At 43.1% G+C, this 14,444-nt stretch overlaps 1 protein-coding gene across 3 annotated transcripts in view; it reads left to right on the forward strand.

Moving 5' to 3' along the window:
• The window catches only part of LOC122560561 (heparan sulfate glucosamine 3-O-sulfotransferase 3B1-like), a 213,643-nt gene that overhangs the window by 166,281 nt on the left and 32,918 nt on the right, over positions 1 to 14,444 (forward strand). The gene's annotated exons all lie outside the window — the stretch shown is intronic.

Below are 14,444 nucleotides of genomic sequence, written 5' to 3' on the forward strand. Positions count from 1 at the left end.
GAAACATTGATTCTCCTCCTCCTCAGATGCTGCCTGGTGTGCTGTGCTTTTCCAGCACCACACTATTAACTGGGTTTAAATCCTACCTGCCGCAGACATGTCTCATTACTGCGGCAAATATCTTTAATAAAGCAAAGCCTTTGGTCCGAACAACTTGACTTCCTTGAAGTTGAAATCTCAATGATTCATCCCTGTGAAGAATTAACTGTCAAAAAGTTTGGACTTTGAAGTTTAATCTTGCTGTTGTTGGTGAAACATATTTTTGAACCACCCCCCCCCCCCTCTCCCAGACATTGTTGATGACATGATTGAAAATTGAAGCTGACAGAACAAAGGGCTGCGATCAATGCACACAGTTTGAATTAGTCACTAATATGCACTGTCTGAGATTTTGCTGATATTTCATCCCCCTTGCATTGCACGTTTTCGTATTTGGTTCTCTCGTTTGGCATCGACGGGTAAAGCAAACAGTGTTGGGAAAGATGCACAAACGAATATTAATGCTGAGTCCAAATTCTAACTGGATCCTGATGGTGCTTGGATTGGAATTGTATGGCTTAGAAGATGCTAATCCACCCTCTCATCATCTGTTCCAGCACTCGGAAATCTAATTAATCTTACTATCTGTAGCCTTTGTTAAGTTTTTACCGAGTATCCTTCTAAAAGCTGCGATGGATTCTGCTTCCACCATTGTTTCCAAGAGGCCTTCCACATGAAATAACTTCCTCTGCTGAAGGAAGAAAAATTCTCTGAAAATTTTTCATTGTTCATTTGGAGTTCTTCAGTTCATGCCTTCACTTGTAGATTCACTCCCTGATGGTGTAGTGTTATTATCCCAGGGTCTCTGATTCAGAGGCCTGAGATAATACTGTGAGGTGGGAATGGCCTAGTGGTATTATCGATCGACTATTATTCCAGAAACTCTAGTAATGTTTCGGGGACCTGGCTTTTGAATCTTGCCATGGCAGATGATGGAATTTGAATTTAATAAGAAATATCTGGAATTTGGTATCTAATAGTGACCATGAAAGATGATTAGATACCAAACTCACCTGGTTTACTAATGTACGTTAGGGAAGGTAACTGCCATCCTTATCTGATCAGGCCTGGCTTACAAGTGACTCCCGACCCATAGCAATGTTGGTGACATTTAACTGCCCTCTGAGCAAGTAGGGATGGGTAATAAATGGTGACCTAGCCAGAGATGCCCTCATCCCATGAATGAATAAAAAACATCGGTTCAAATCCCACCAGGTCAGTTAGTGTGGAATTTAAATTCTATTATTAAATCTGGCATATAAAACTTGTCTCTGCAATGGTGTTCATGGAACTATCATCAATTGTTGTAAAAACCCATCAAATTCACTAACGTTCGTTAGGGAAGGATATCTGCCATCCTTATCTGGTCTGGCCTACATGTGACTCCAGACCCACAGCAATGTGGTCAGATCTTACCAGACCTCTGAAGTGTTCTAGCGAGCCAATCAGTTGAAGAGCAATTGGGAATGAGTGATAATTTCTGGCCCTGCCTGCAAAGCCTACATTCCATGAAAGAAGAAAGAAAATGAGTTATACTTGTTTGACTGTTTCGCTGCACACAATCCATGCCTTTGATCAAGAATTGATCTTACAAGACAAAATAATTGATCATAATAGACAGGAAAAGAGCTGGTTCTCTCAGATGTTTGAGCAGGCTTTAATATGTTTTAGCAAAAAACAAAAATCTGAAGCGGCTGTACAAGATATTGGTTAGAATATTGCATGCAATTTTGGTCTCCTTCCTATTGGAAAGATGTTGTGAAACTTGAAAGAGTTCAGAAAAGATTTACAAGGATGTTGCCAGGGTTGGAGGATTTGAGTAGAGGAAGAGAACAGAAAATGGGGAAGATACTAAATGAATATTTTGCATCAGTATTTACTGTGGAAAGGGATATGGAAGATATAGACTGTAGGGAAATAGATGGTGACATCTTGCAAAATGTCCAGATTACAGAGGAGGAAGTGCTGGATGTCTTGAAACGGTTAAAGGTGGATAAATCCCCAGGACCTGATCAGGTGTACCCGAGAACTTGGGACTAGATTGGGTTGGGATATCTGGTCGGCATGGGCAGGTTGGACCGAAGGGTCTGTTTCCATGCTGTACATCTCTATGACTCTATAAGAGGTTAAGTAGGCTGGAGCTGTTTTCCCTGGAGCTTTGGAGGCTGAGGGGTGACCTTATAGAGGTTTATAAAATTATGAGGGGCTTGGTTAAGATAACTAGACAAAGTCTTTTCCCTGGGATGAGGGAGTCCAGAACTAGAGGGCATAGGTTTAGGATGAGAGGGGGAAGATATGAAAGAGACCTAAGGGGTAACCTTTTCTCACAGAGGGTGGTGTGTGTGTGTGGAATGAGCTGCCAGAGAAAGTGGTGGAGGCTGGTACAATTACAACATTTAAGAGGCATTTGGATGGGTATATGAATAGGAAGGGTTTAGAGGGATATGGGCCGGGTGCTGGCAGGTGGGATTAGATTGGGTTGGGATATCTGGTTGGACCGAAGTGTTTGTTTCCGTGCTGTGCATCTCTATGATTCTATATTGTATGTTGTCATTCCCGTGCCATACTGAAGGTGTGCTACACTGATGTAGATGCTGTCTTTCAGGCGAGGCATTTAATTGAACCTTCATTGGCCCTCTCTATGTGACAATGCATGGCTAGTTTTGTATCAGAGGGAGTATGGATTTCCTATTTTGTCTGAATAAATTGGAATATTGTCGAACTCTTTGTCTAGACTTGTTCTCAGGGATGGCATTGGCAAGCTTGCATTTCTGGTCCATGCTTTGCTGCCCTACGATGACGGACTGTATCTCTTTCGTGAACTGCGGCAGTCCTTGTGGTTACGCTGCTCCCAAATTGGTGTCAGCTAGGAATTCCAGGATTTTGTCTTCATATCTTTCTTTTAATGTCACTGTATCCAGTGATGGGTTGTGACCTGGAAGGGAACTTGGACATTAATGGTGTTTGCATGACACAGCCACTTTTACCCAGGGTGATGGAGATGTTGTCCAAGTGAGTCAGACAATCATATTGAAAACTGTAGCTCAGCAGTGAGACTTGATAGTGATGGGCTTAACAAAGGGCTATAGCAATGCAAGGCATGAGTTGCATCAGTGTATGGACTGCCCGAGAAAACTGAGCATGAAATTCCAGCCACTTTTGCATATCTTGTTCTTATCTCATGTGCCAACCTTGAATATGAATTCCATAATCCCATTGTGGTGAAGACCCATCCACTGTTGTGGCCCAATTGGCAACACTGTTACCTTGGAGTCTCATTTGTAGGCGCAAGGCCGACTTCAGAGTTTGAGCACAAAATCTACAATTTTTCCAATTTGCAGTTACAGCAGCCAGCAAACCAGCCCATCCCAATACTCAACCGTACCTCCTTTTAATTGGAGTGAATTTGTTGTCGTTTGTGGCCTCACCATATCATAGTTAAAGCTCTAAATATAACTGCACGAAAGATTGAGTAACAATTGAAAATTCCTTTTTGACATGTGTAATCCAATTTTCTTGACCTTGTTATTATCCCTCCTGGCACTTTACTTGCTGCATCTTGCTATTATCTGTCTGTTTTTGTGTACATTCTTTGCAATTGCATCTGTGTCCCTCACAGAGTCATACAGCACAGACGCAGACCTTTCATTCCAACCAGTCTGTGCCGTACATAATCCCAAACTAAACTCATCCCACCTGCCTGTTCCTGGGCTGTATCCCTCCAAACCTTCCCTATTCATATACTTATCCAAATGTCTTTTAAACATTGGAATTTGATCCATATCGACGACTCCCTCAGGAAGTTAATTTCACATGCAAACCACCCTTTGTGTAAAAAAATTTGCCCCTCGTGTCTTTTTTAAATTTGTCTCCTTTCACCTTAAAAATGTGTCCTCTAGTTTTGAAATCCCCTAATAGACAGCTACCATTGACCCTATCTATACGCCCCATTATTTTATGAACTTCTATAATGTCCCTTTCAACCTCCTATGAGCCAGTGGAAAAAAAAGCCCCAGCCTTTCTTTAGAACTCAAACCTTCCATACCCAGCAACATCCTGGTAAATCTTTTCGAAACCCTCCCCAGCTTGATAATATCCTTCCTATAACTGGGCAACCAGAACTGGACGCAGTATTCCAGAAGAGGCCTCATGAATCTACAAGGTGAAAGTGAATACTGCAGATGCTGGAGATCGATGTCAAGATTAGAGTGGTGCTGGAAAAGCACAGCAGGTCATGCAGTGTCTGAGGAGCAGGAAAATTGACGTTTCGAGCAAAGGATGCTGCCTGACCTGCTGTGCTCTTCCAGCACCACTGTAATCCTGACTCACTAATCTACAAAAACCTGTGTTGTTTCTTAACTGTAGCATGCATTTGTATTTGTTGCTGTATAGGACTTTGAGTCCTGGGGTCAGGGCTGACAGTGCCATTCAGATATTGCCAAACGTTGAAGCTTTTTCGTGTGCAAGGGAGCAGTCCTTGCCTCCCAACAATGTGCTTGCATTGATCCATTACTGCAATTCTCAGCACTCTCAGGGACCCCCATCAGTAAAGCTGCCATCACTTGGCTGACAGTTTGTCAATAACTGAACACTTCCCAGCTGGATAATCAAACTTCTCAGCACCCAGCTAGCCTCATTAGCTGCTTGAGGAGCCCGACAATGTCATTACTTCAGGTGTGTCTTGCTTGCTGTCTTGTTCACTTCTGACGATTGGGCTTTTCGAAAGCTGGACATTTCTGCAGCTTTGATACAATTTAATCGAGAGCGATTTTGGTCACTTCAATCCCATCACCCCACCTACACCCCGAGAGGGAGGGGAAAGGGGTATCTCACAAGGCAGCAGCAACATGTTGGAGATGTAGACACTGCAGTCCCCATGTTCGGAACGTCACGGACAGTGGATCCCTGAGTTACAAACAGGAGATATCTGCACACAGTCTGATTAAATTCGTCCCATTATTCACAAATAATTTCAATATCTATCAAACAAAAAAAGATAGCACATTTTTGGAACTAAGATCATAAGGAAATATACTATCCCTGGAGAAATACAAATGCACTTTTGTATGAATATTTACATAATTTCCAGTATGGTACTGTTAACATATAGGATCAGCTGAGTATTTGAAAATATTCAGCAAGTAAGTGAATGAAGGACGTTATGATAGATTCGATTACTTACAGTGTGGAAACAGGCCCTTCGGCCCAACAAGTCCTCACTGACCCTCCAAAGAGCAACCTACCCAGACGCATTCCCCTACACTTACCCTTCACCCAGCACTATGGGCAATTAGCATGGCCAATTCACCTGACCTGCATATTTTTAGACTGTGGGAGGAAACCGGAGCACCCGGAGGAAACCCACGCAGACACGGGGAGAATGTGCAAACTCCACACAGACAGTTGCCTGAGGTGGCAATTGTCCCTGGCGCTGTGAGGCAGCAGTGCTAACCACTGTGCCACCGTGTTCTGAAATATGACCAGATTTAATTGATTTCTAAAGTGCTTTTCAACATTCAGTGAACACACAAAGGCTTCCTAATGTATACTGGTTTGGCTGTAAAAAGCACATAATTTGGAGTACCGCCTTAGCCTTTCACATTGGTTTTGACATGGCTAGCCAGGAAGAAAGAAGCACTGAAGGCTGATCATTATTCTGCAATTCACGAATTCCTGATGGAGGGCTTACATCCAAAATGTTGATTCTCCTGCTCCTCGAATGCTGCCATTCGGCCCATCAGGTCCATGCCAACCCTCCAAAGAGCATCCCTCCCGATGGAGGACGGGAAAAATTTCTGGCTGTAAGAGCTGCTCCTTTTTTTGAGGTATTTTAGGTGCTGGAGGTGATTTCCTCGAATTCCAGGAGCAGCAATTACTGTTTTATATGCTGTTGCATTGTTTTGGAACTTTGGAAAAAAAAAGTCAGAACAACAGCAGTTTTAAAAGGGAGAAGAACAGACAAAGGAAGCACATGATGAGGACAGTGCAGGAGAGAGAGAGAGAACCTGCACAGTTACTGCCTTTGCTGTTTTTGAATTCATGTGTCGCTGGACTTCGGAGTGCGTCTGGGAAAATGAACAAACAGTTAATTTCACAACTATCTTGGAGGAACCGGTTCAGATAAGTTAATTGTTGTTTTAAGTCTGTCCAAGAGAAAGGCTGCAGTAGTGAGTACAGTGGGTTCTTTCGTGATTATATGTTTTTGGAGATAAGTCTTTTGATAAAACTTAAAATATAAGCCATAGCTATTAATTTAACCTGGGGCAGTGTTTTGTAGAGGAATAAGACGGTGTTATTTTCTGGGTCTGTAGATTGTGAAGGAGCAAAAATGGCCTTCACAGTGATATGTACTGCTTGTAAGATGTGGAAGTTTAAAGAGAGTTTAAGGGTTACTGCGGATTATATCTGCCATAAATGCTGTTGGATGCAAATCTTATCAGATCGAGTGGATCGGTTGGCGAGACAGATAGAAGCGATGAGGAATTTGCAACAGCAACAGCAACATTATATGATGGATGGCAGTTATAGGAAGGGGGGGGGGAGTCTCAGATACAGTCACATAGATGGGTTAACTCCAGGAAGGGTAAGAGAGGTATGCACCTAGGGCAGGAGTCTTTTGTGGATATACCCATTTCAAACAGGTATGCTGTTTTGGAAAATGTAGGGAGTGATGGATTCTCAGGGGAACGCAGCACGGACAGCCAAGTTTCTGGGATTGAGACTGGCTCTAATGCAACAAGCGTTACGTCGGCTTCCAAGAGATCAATTGTGTTTGGGGATTCTGTAGTCCAAGGAACAGACAGGCGTTTCTGTGGCCAGCAGATCCTGGTGCCAGGATCAAGGATGTCTCAGAGAGGGTGCAGAATGTTCTCACGGGGGAGAGGGGCCAGCAGGAGGTCATTGTCCACATTGGAACCAACGATATAGGAAGGGAAAAGATTGAGATTTTGAAGGGAGATTACAGAGAGTTAGGCAGAAATTTAAAAAGGAGGTCCTCAAGAGTAGTAATATCTGGATTACTCCCAGTGCTATGAGCGAGTGAGGGCAGGAATAGGAGGATAGAGCATATGAATGTATGGCTGAGGAGCTGATGTAAGTGAGAAGGATTCACATTTTTGGATCATTGGAATCTCTTTTGGGGTAGAAGTGACCTGTACAAGAAGAATGGATTGCACCTAAATTGGAAGGGGACTAATATACTGGCAAGGAGATTTGCTACTCTGCTTGGGAGGATTTAAACTAGTAAGGTGGGGGGTGGGACCCAGGGAGATAGTGAGGAAAGAGATCAATCTGAGACTGGTACAGTTGAGAACAGAAGTGAGTCAAACAGTCAGGGCAGGCAGGGACAAGGTAGGACTAATAAATTAAACTGCATTTATTTCAATGCAAGGGGCCTAACAGGGAAGGCAGATGAACTCAGGGCATGGTTAGGAACATGGGACTGGAATATTACAGCAATTACAGAAACATGGCTCAGGGATGGTAGGACTGGCAGCTTAATGTTCCAGGATACAAATGCTACAGGAAGGATAGAAAGGGAGGCAAGAGAGGAGGGGGAGTGGCATTTTTGATAAGGGATAGCATTACAGCTGTACTGAGGGAGGATATTCCCGGAAATACATCCAGGGAAGTTATTTGGGTGGAACTGAGAAATAAGAAAGGGATGATAACCTTATTGGGATTGCATTACAGACCCCCTAATAGTCAGAGGGAAATTGAGAAACAAACTTGTAAGGAGATCTCAGCTATCTGTAAGAACAATAGGGTTGTTATGGTCGGGGATTTTAACTTTCCAAACATCGACTGGGACTGCCATAGTGTTAAAGATTTAGATGGAGAGGAATTTCTTAAGTGTGTACAAGACAATTTTCTGATTCAGTATGTGGATGTACCTACTAGAGAAGGTGCAAAACTTGACCTACCTTTGGGAAATAAGGCAGGGCAGGTGACTGAGGTGTCAGTGGGGGAGCACTTTGGGGCCAGCAACCATAATTCTATTAGATCTAAAATAATGATGGAAAAGGATAGACCAGATCGAAAAGTTGAAGTTCTAAATTGGAGAAAGGCCAATTTTGACAGTATTAGGCAAGAACTTTCGAAAGCTGATTGGAGGCAGATGTTCGCAGGTAAAGGGACGGCTGGAAATGGGAAGCCTTCAGAAATGAGATAACAAGAATCCAGAGAAAGTATATTCCTGTCAGGGTGAAAGGGAAGGCTGGTAGGTATAGGGAATGCTGGATGACTAAAGAAATTGAGGGTTTGGTTCAGAAAAAGAAGGTAGCATATGTCAGGTATAGACAGGATAGATCGAGTGAATCCTTAGAAGAGTATAAAGGAAGTAGGAGTATACTTAAGAGGGAAATCAGGAGGACAAAAAGGGGACTTCAGATAGATTTACGGAGAATCCAAAGGGTTTTTACAAATATATTAAGGACAAAAGGGTAACTAGGGAGAGAATAGGGTCCCTCAAAGATCAGCAAGGCGGTCTTAGTGTGGAGCCATAGAAAATGGGGGAGATACTAAATGAATATTTTGCATCAGTATTTACTGTGGAAAAGGATATGGAAGATATAGACTGTAGGGAAATAGATGGTGGTATTTTGCAAAATGTCCAGATTACAGAGGAGGAAGTGCTGGATGTCTTGAAACGGTTAAAGGTGGATAAATCCCCAGGACCTGATCAGGTGTACCCTAGACCTCTGTGGGAAGCTAGAGAAGTGATTGCGAGGCCTCTTGCTGAGATATTTGTATCATCGATAGTCACAGGTGAGGTGCCGGAAGACTGGCAGTTGGCAAATGTGGTGCCACTGTTTAAGAAGGGCGGTAAGGACAAGCCAGGGAGCGATAGACCGGTGAGCCTGACCTCAGTGGTGGGCAAGTTGTTGGAGGGAATCCTGAGGGACAGGATGTACATGTATTTGGAAAGGTAAGGACTGATTAGGGATAGTCAACATGGCTCTGTGCGTGGGAAATCATGTCTCACAAACTTGATTGAGTTTTTTGAAGAAGTAACAAAGAAGATTGATGAGGGCAGAGCAGTAGATGTGATCTATATGGATTTCAGTAAGGCGTTCGACAAGGTTCCCCATGGGAGACTGATTAGCAAGGTTAGATCTCATGGAATACAGGGAGAACTAGCCATTTGGATACAGAACTGGCTCAAAGGTAGAAGACAGAGGGTGGTAGTGGAGAGTTGTTTTTCAGACTGGAGGCCTGTGACCAGTGGAGTGCCACAAGGATTGGTGCTGGGTCCTCTACTTTTTGTCATTTACATTAATGATTTGGATGCGAGCATAAGAGGTACAGTTAGTAAGTTTGCAGATGACACCAAAATTGGAGGTGTAGTGGACAGCGAAGAGGGTTACCTCAGATTAGAACAGGATCTTGACCAGATGGGCCAATGGGCTGAGAAGTGGCAGATGGAGTTTAATTCAGATAAATGCGAGGTGCTGCACTTTGGGAAAGCAAATCTTAGCAGGACTTATACACTTAATGGTAAGTTCCGAGGGAGTGTTGCTGAACAAAGAGACCTTGGAGTGCAGGTTCATAGCTCCTTGAAAGTGGAGTCGCAGGTGGATAGGATAGTGAAGAAGGCGTTTGGTATGCTTTCTTTTATTGGTCAGAGTATTGAGTACAGGAATTGGGAGGTCATGTTGCGGCTGTACAGGATATTGGTTAGGCCACTGTTGGAATATTGTGTGCAATTCTGGTCTCCTTCCTATCGGAAAGATGTTGTGAAACTTGAAAGGGTTCAGAAAAGATTTACAAGGATGTTGCCAGGGTTGGAGGAATTGAGCTATAGGGAGAGGCTGAACAGGCTGGGGCTGTTTTCCCTGGAGTGTCGGAGGGCTGAAGGGTGACCTATGGTGGTTTACAAAATTATGAGGGGCATGGATAGGATAAATAGACCAAGTTATTTCCCTGGGGTCGGGGAGTCTCGAACTAGAGGGCATAGGTTTAGGGTGAGAGGGGAAAGCTATAAAAGAGACCTAAGGGGCAACGTTTTCACACAGAGGGTGGTACGTGTATGGAATGAGCTGTCAGAGGATGTGGTGGAGGCTGGTACAATTGCAACATTTAAGAGGCATTTGGATGGGTATCTGAATAGAAAGGGTTTGGAGGGGTATGGGCTGGGTGCAGGCGGGTGGGACTAGATTGGGTTGGAATATCTGGTCGGCATGGACAGGTTGGACCGAAGAGTCTGTTTCCATGCTGTACATCTCTATGACTCTATGACTCTGACTCCCAGACCCCCCATCCCTATAAACCTGCATTTTCCATGGCTAATCCACCCTGCCTGGACACAATAGACAATTCAGCATGGCCAAGCCATCTAACCTACACATCTTTGGATGATGGGAGGAAACCACACAGACGCTGGGAGAACGTGCAAACTCCACTAGACAGTCACCTGAGGCTGGAATCGAACCTTGGTCCCAGGTGCTGTGAGGGAGCAGTGCTAACACTGAGCCACCTTGCTGCCCCCAAATGATCTTCAGTGTATCATTGTTATGCCTTATGATCTGTGGTAGTTTGGAATAGTCAGATTTATGCTCGCAAAGGCTGGAGCTTAATCAAGGGGCAACTTTTTCACGCAGAGTGTGGTACATGTATGGAATGAGCTGCCGGAGGAAGTGGTGGAGGCTGGTACAATTGCAACATTTAAGAGGCATTTGGATGGGTATATGAATAGGAAGGTTTTGGAGGGATATGGGCCGGGTGCTGGCAGGTGGGACTACATTGGGTTGGGATATCTGGTCGGCATGGACAGGTTGGACCGAAGGGTCTATTTCCATGCTCTATGACACTATAAATGTATTTCCCAGATTACGTGCTGCAGATTCATGCACTGTTTGTTTGATATCCGGAATGTAGTGGAGTAGAGAACTCTATGCACTCTGAATACATTTGCATGGTCCTGAGTTGCATTGGATTAGTGTAATTATGGGACTCCAGTCTGCATATCTATGAGGCTACCAGCAGTTAGCAACTCTCAAAACCAGGTGTTAAAATTGCGGCAGGTGGAAAGACAGGTCCTTTTTAAGCCCTAATCTCTCTGACCTGTGAGCACAAGGATTTAAAAGAAATCGTGCATTGTTTCAACATCATGTATGCGCTGTTTCAAGTCCAAGAAGAACCTGGTCTCAAAACATTAATTGTTTCTCTCTCCACGCGTGCTGACAGACCTGCTGAGTTTCTCCAGCATTTTCTGCTTTTATTTCAAATTTCCAGCATCCGCAATATTTTGCTTTTATTTTCACACTGGTTATCATTTCTGTCTTATACACTTGGGTCATCTTCTTTCTTTTAATCAGACGTTGCCTCCTTTTCACATCTTTGCAAAAGCCTGATTTTAAAAGTTGACACTTTATCATGTTCTGCATTAATTTTCAGGCTGTTCAAAATGGGGTTTGCAGTAAGTATTTTCCAAGATTAATCTTCTTCCTCTCAATGATTACAAAGGACTCTTCGACTACACCTGCATTCAAAGAAAGTAAAAGTTGATGACTGCTATAACTTCAGACAAAATCCAGAAAGACAAGTAATTTATCATCTCTGAGAAATGTTCTGAAATTACTGACATAACACCATCATGGGAGGCTCCTTGAGGATTGGGAAATAATTGCAGCCTTGCTATCGTGTTAGGTGCTATGTGAATGCAACTTGGAGTCATAGAATCATAGAGATGTACACCCTGGAAACAGACCCTTTGGTCCAACCTGTCCATGCCGACCAGATATCCCAACCCAATCTAGTCCCACTGCCAGCACCCGGCCCATATCTCTCCAAACCCTTCCTATTCATATACTCATCCAGATGCCTTTGAAATGTTGTAATTTTAACCAACACCACCACTTCCTCTCACAGCTCATTCCATACACGCACCATCCTCTGTGTGAAGAAGTTGCCTCTTAGATCCCTTTTAAACCTTTCCCCTCTCACCTTAAACATATGCTCTCTATTTTTAGACTTGCCCCCACTCTGGGGAAAAGGCTTTGGCTGTTCACCATATCCATGCCCCTCATGATTTTATAAACCTCTTTAAGGTCACCCCTCAGCCTCTGACACTCCAGGGAAAACAGCCCCAGCCTATTCAGCCTCTCCTTGTAACTAAAATCCTCCAACCCTGGCAACATCCTTGTAAATCTTTTCCGAACCCTTTCAAGTTTCACAACATTTTTCCTAATGCAAGGAGACCAGAACTGAATGCAGTATTCCAAAAGTGGCCTAACCAATGTGGTGTACAGCCGCAACATGACCTCCCAACTTTTATACTCAATGCACTGACCAATAAAGGAAACATACCAAACGCCTTCTTCACTATCCTATCTACCTGAGATTCCACTTTCAAGGAACTATGAACCTGCACTCCAAGATCTCTTTGTTTGGCAACACTCCTCAGGACTTCGACTTGCTTCCTTTATGCTGCAGTAATACTACTGAGCATGTTTCTGAGTAAGATTAAAACATTAGCAGTCTTTGTTGGTAGAAACCTTGTCTGTAGACATACTATACATGTGACAATGATGCTGGAAAATGAGTCAGAGCAGATTTCATTGCACACAGAAATCAACAAAAATTAAACCTCTGTGCTGAATGCCTATTAAGTAGCTTGAGGAAAATTTGGATGGGGTAAAAGGCATCAATGGAGATTGGTTCATTGACTCTCTGTATCGGGCTCAGCCTCTGACTCCACCCAGTTCACTCGGAATCTTGAGATATGAACAGCAGGTACAGATCTAAACAGATAAAAATCTACAACTCCTAAGGTTAGCAAAACAAAACTTCAGAATTTCAAGCAGCTTTAGCAGAAACTAATCTGCTTTGACGAGTTGGCTTCCCATGTCTGACCAAGCCACTATTTTACAGGATCGATTAGCTTCTGTAGATTTGTATTCTTCTCCTTAAGTTTCAGCCCTGTTTTTACAGCAGACTTGCAGCTTGTCTTATTAAAAGTAGTAGTAACTGTTATTTGTAATAGTCAATTCTGCTTTTTAAAAAGCTCTATTGCTTTTTACTTGAAACTTCCTAATGATGTCTGAAATATTTTCTCTTCTGTTTATAACCAGATGCTTGCTTCACTTGGCTAAGAAGTGAATCAATGTCAGAATGAGAACTGACTGTATAGAAGATGGGGTTCCCATGTGCAATCAGATTATTTGGGAGTTAACTGGAAGTGGCAAATCCATTGGTGGCACGCTGGCTCACAGCACCAGGGACCCAGGTTGGATTCAAGCGTTGGACAACTGTTTGTGTGGAGTTTGCACATTCTCTCGATGTCTGTGTTGGCTTCCTCCCACAATCCAAAGATGTGCAGTCCAAGTGAATTGACCATTCTAAATTGCTCATAGTGTTAGGTGCATTAGTCAGAGGGAAATGGGTCTGGATGGGTTACTCTTCAGAGGTTTGATGTGGACCTGTTGGGCCGAAGGGCCTGTTCCCACATTATAGGGAATCTAATCTAATCTTTCTACCCAAGAGTGTAAGAAGTGAGCATTTCAATTTTGACTTTAACTTTGTGGCTACAATTAGGTTTGGGAGTGACTAAGTTTCTAAGAAAACACATTGTGATGACCTTGATTCCTTCCCCTCTCAGAGATTAAGCTAGACCTTTAGAAAGCAAGTGAACTGATGTTGCTGAAAAGACCCAGCCCCATTAGGTTCAATGTATGTAACGCACACAATGAGTTTATGTATCCAGCTCATTTCTACCCTTAATCATAAATACTCTATTGAGAGCACGGTTCTCTCATTTACTGATTTCCTTTATACTGCCAGGAGTTCAGAATATTCATCACAGAAGAAAGGACTAACTCATTCATCAAAAACTGCCAAGGAATTTCAGTGCATAAAGGATTCATTTAGTTTTATCAGCAAAGATGAATCATGAAAGTGATGAGCAATCTTACATTAACTGTACGAGCGTTTTAATGCTGCAATCTTGAATTTTTCAAGAAGACTTCAAAGCGATACTTGACAAGGCTGGGTTATGTTAAGGGGATCTGGTCAAATTTAAGTCGTGAGAATTCTGAAGGGTTCCACATAAGCTCCCCAAGTTCTGCTTTGGAAATGAAGTGGTCCTTAAATCATTGAGGTCATTTAAAAGTATGTGCTAAAATCTGAAGTGGGGATTTGATTAATCCCACAGCCTCTTTCAAAAGTGTTAATATGTCAATCTGCCTTCAACAGATCTTTGGCTAATTGAGCTGTGTCCCTCTCTGGGCAACTCGAATTAGTGAAGAGGGGGAGAAATAAAAGGCAGCCTGTGTTCTAAGTGGATGAGATGAGGGAAGGGAATGCTAAGATACAGGAAAAAAAGGGTGTGTTAGACAGAGGAAGTGCTCTGACACAGCAGGAAGGCGAATGCTTTAACATGCAGACAAGGAATGCTCTGTTCGGAAGGA

Source organism: Chiloscyllium plagiosum, unplaced genomic scaffold (assembly GCF_037043375.1).
Source record: "Chiloscyllium plagiosum isolate Xiang-an unplaced genomic scaffold, Cpla_swu_hap1 HiC_scaffold_20, whole genome shotgun sequence".
In the NCBI taxonomy this organism is placed as follows: domain Eukaryota; kingdom Metazoa; phylum Chordata; class Chondrichthyes; order Orectolobiformes; family Hemiscylliidae; genus Chiloscyllium; species Chiloscyllium plagiosum.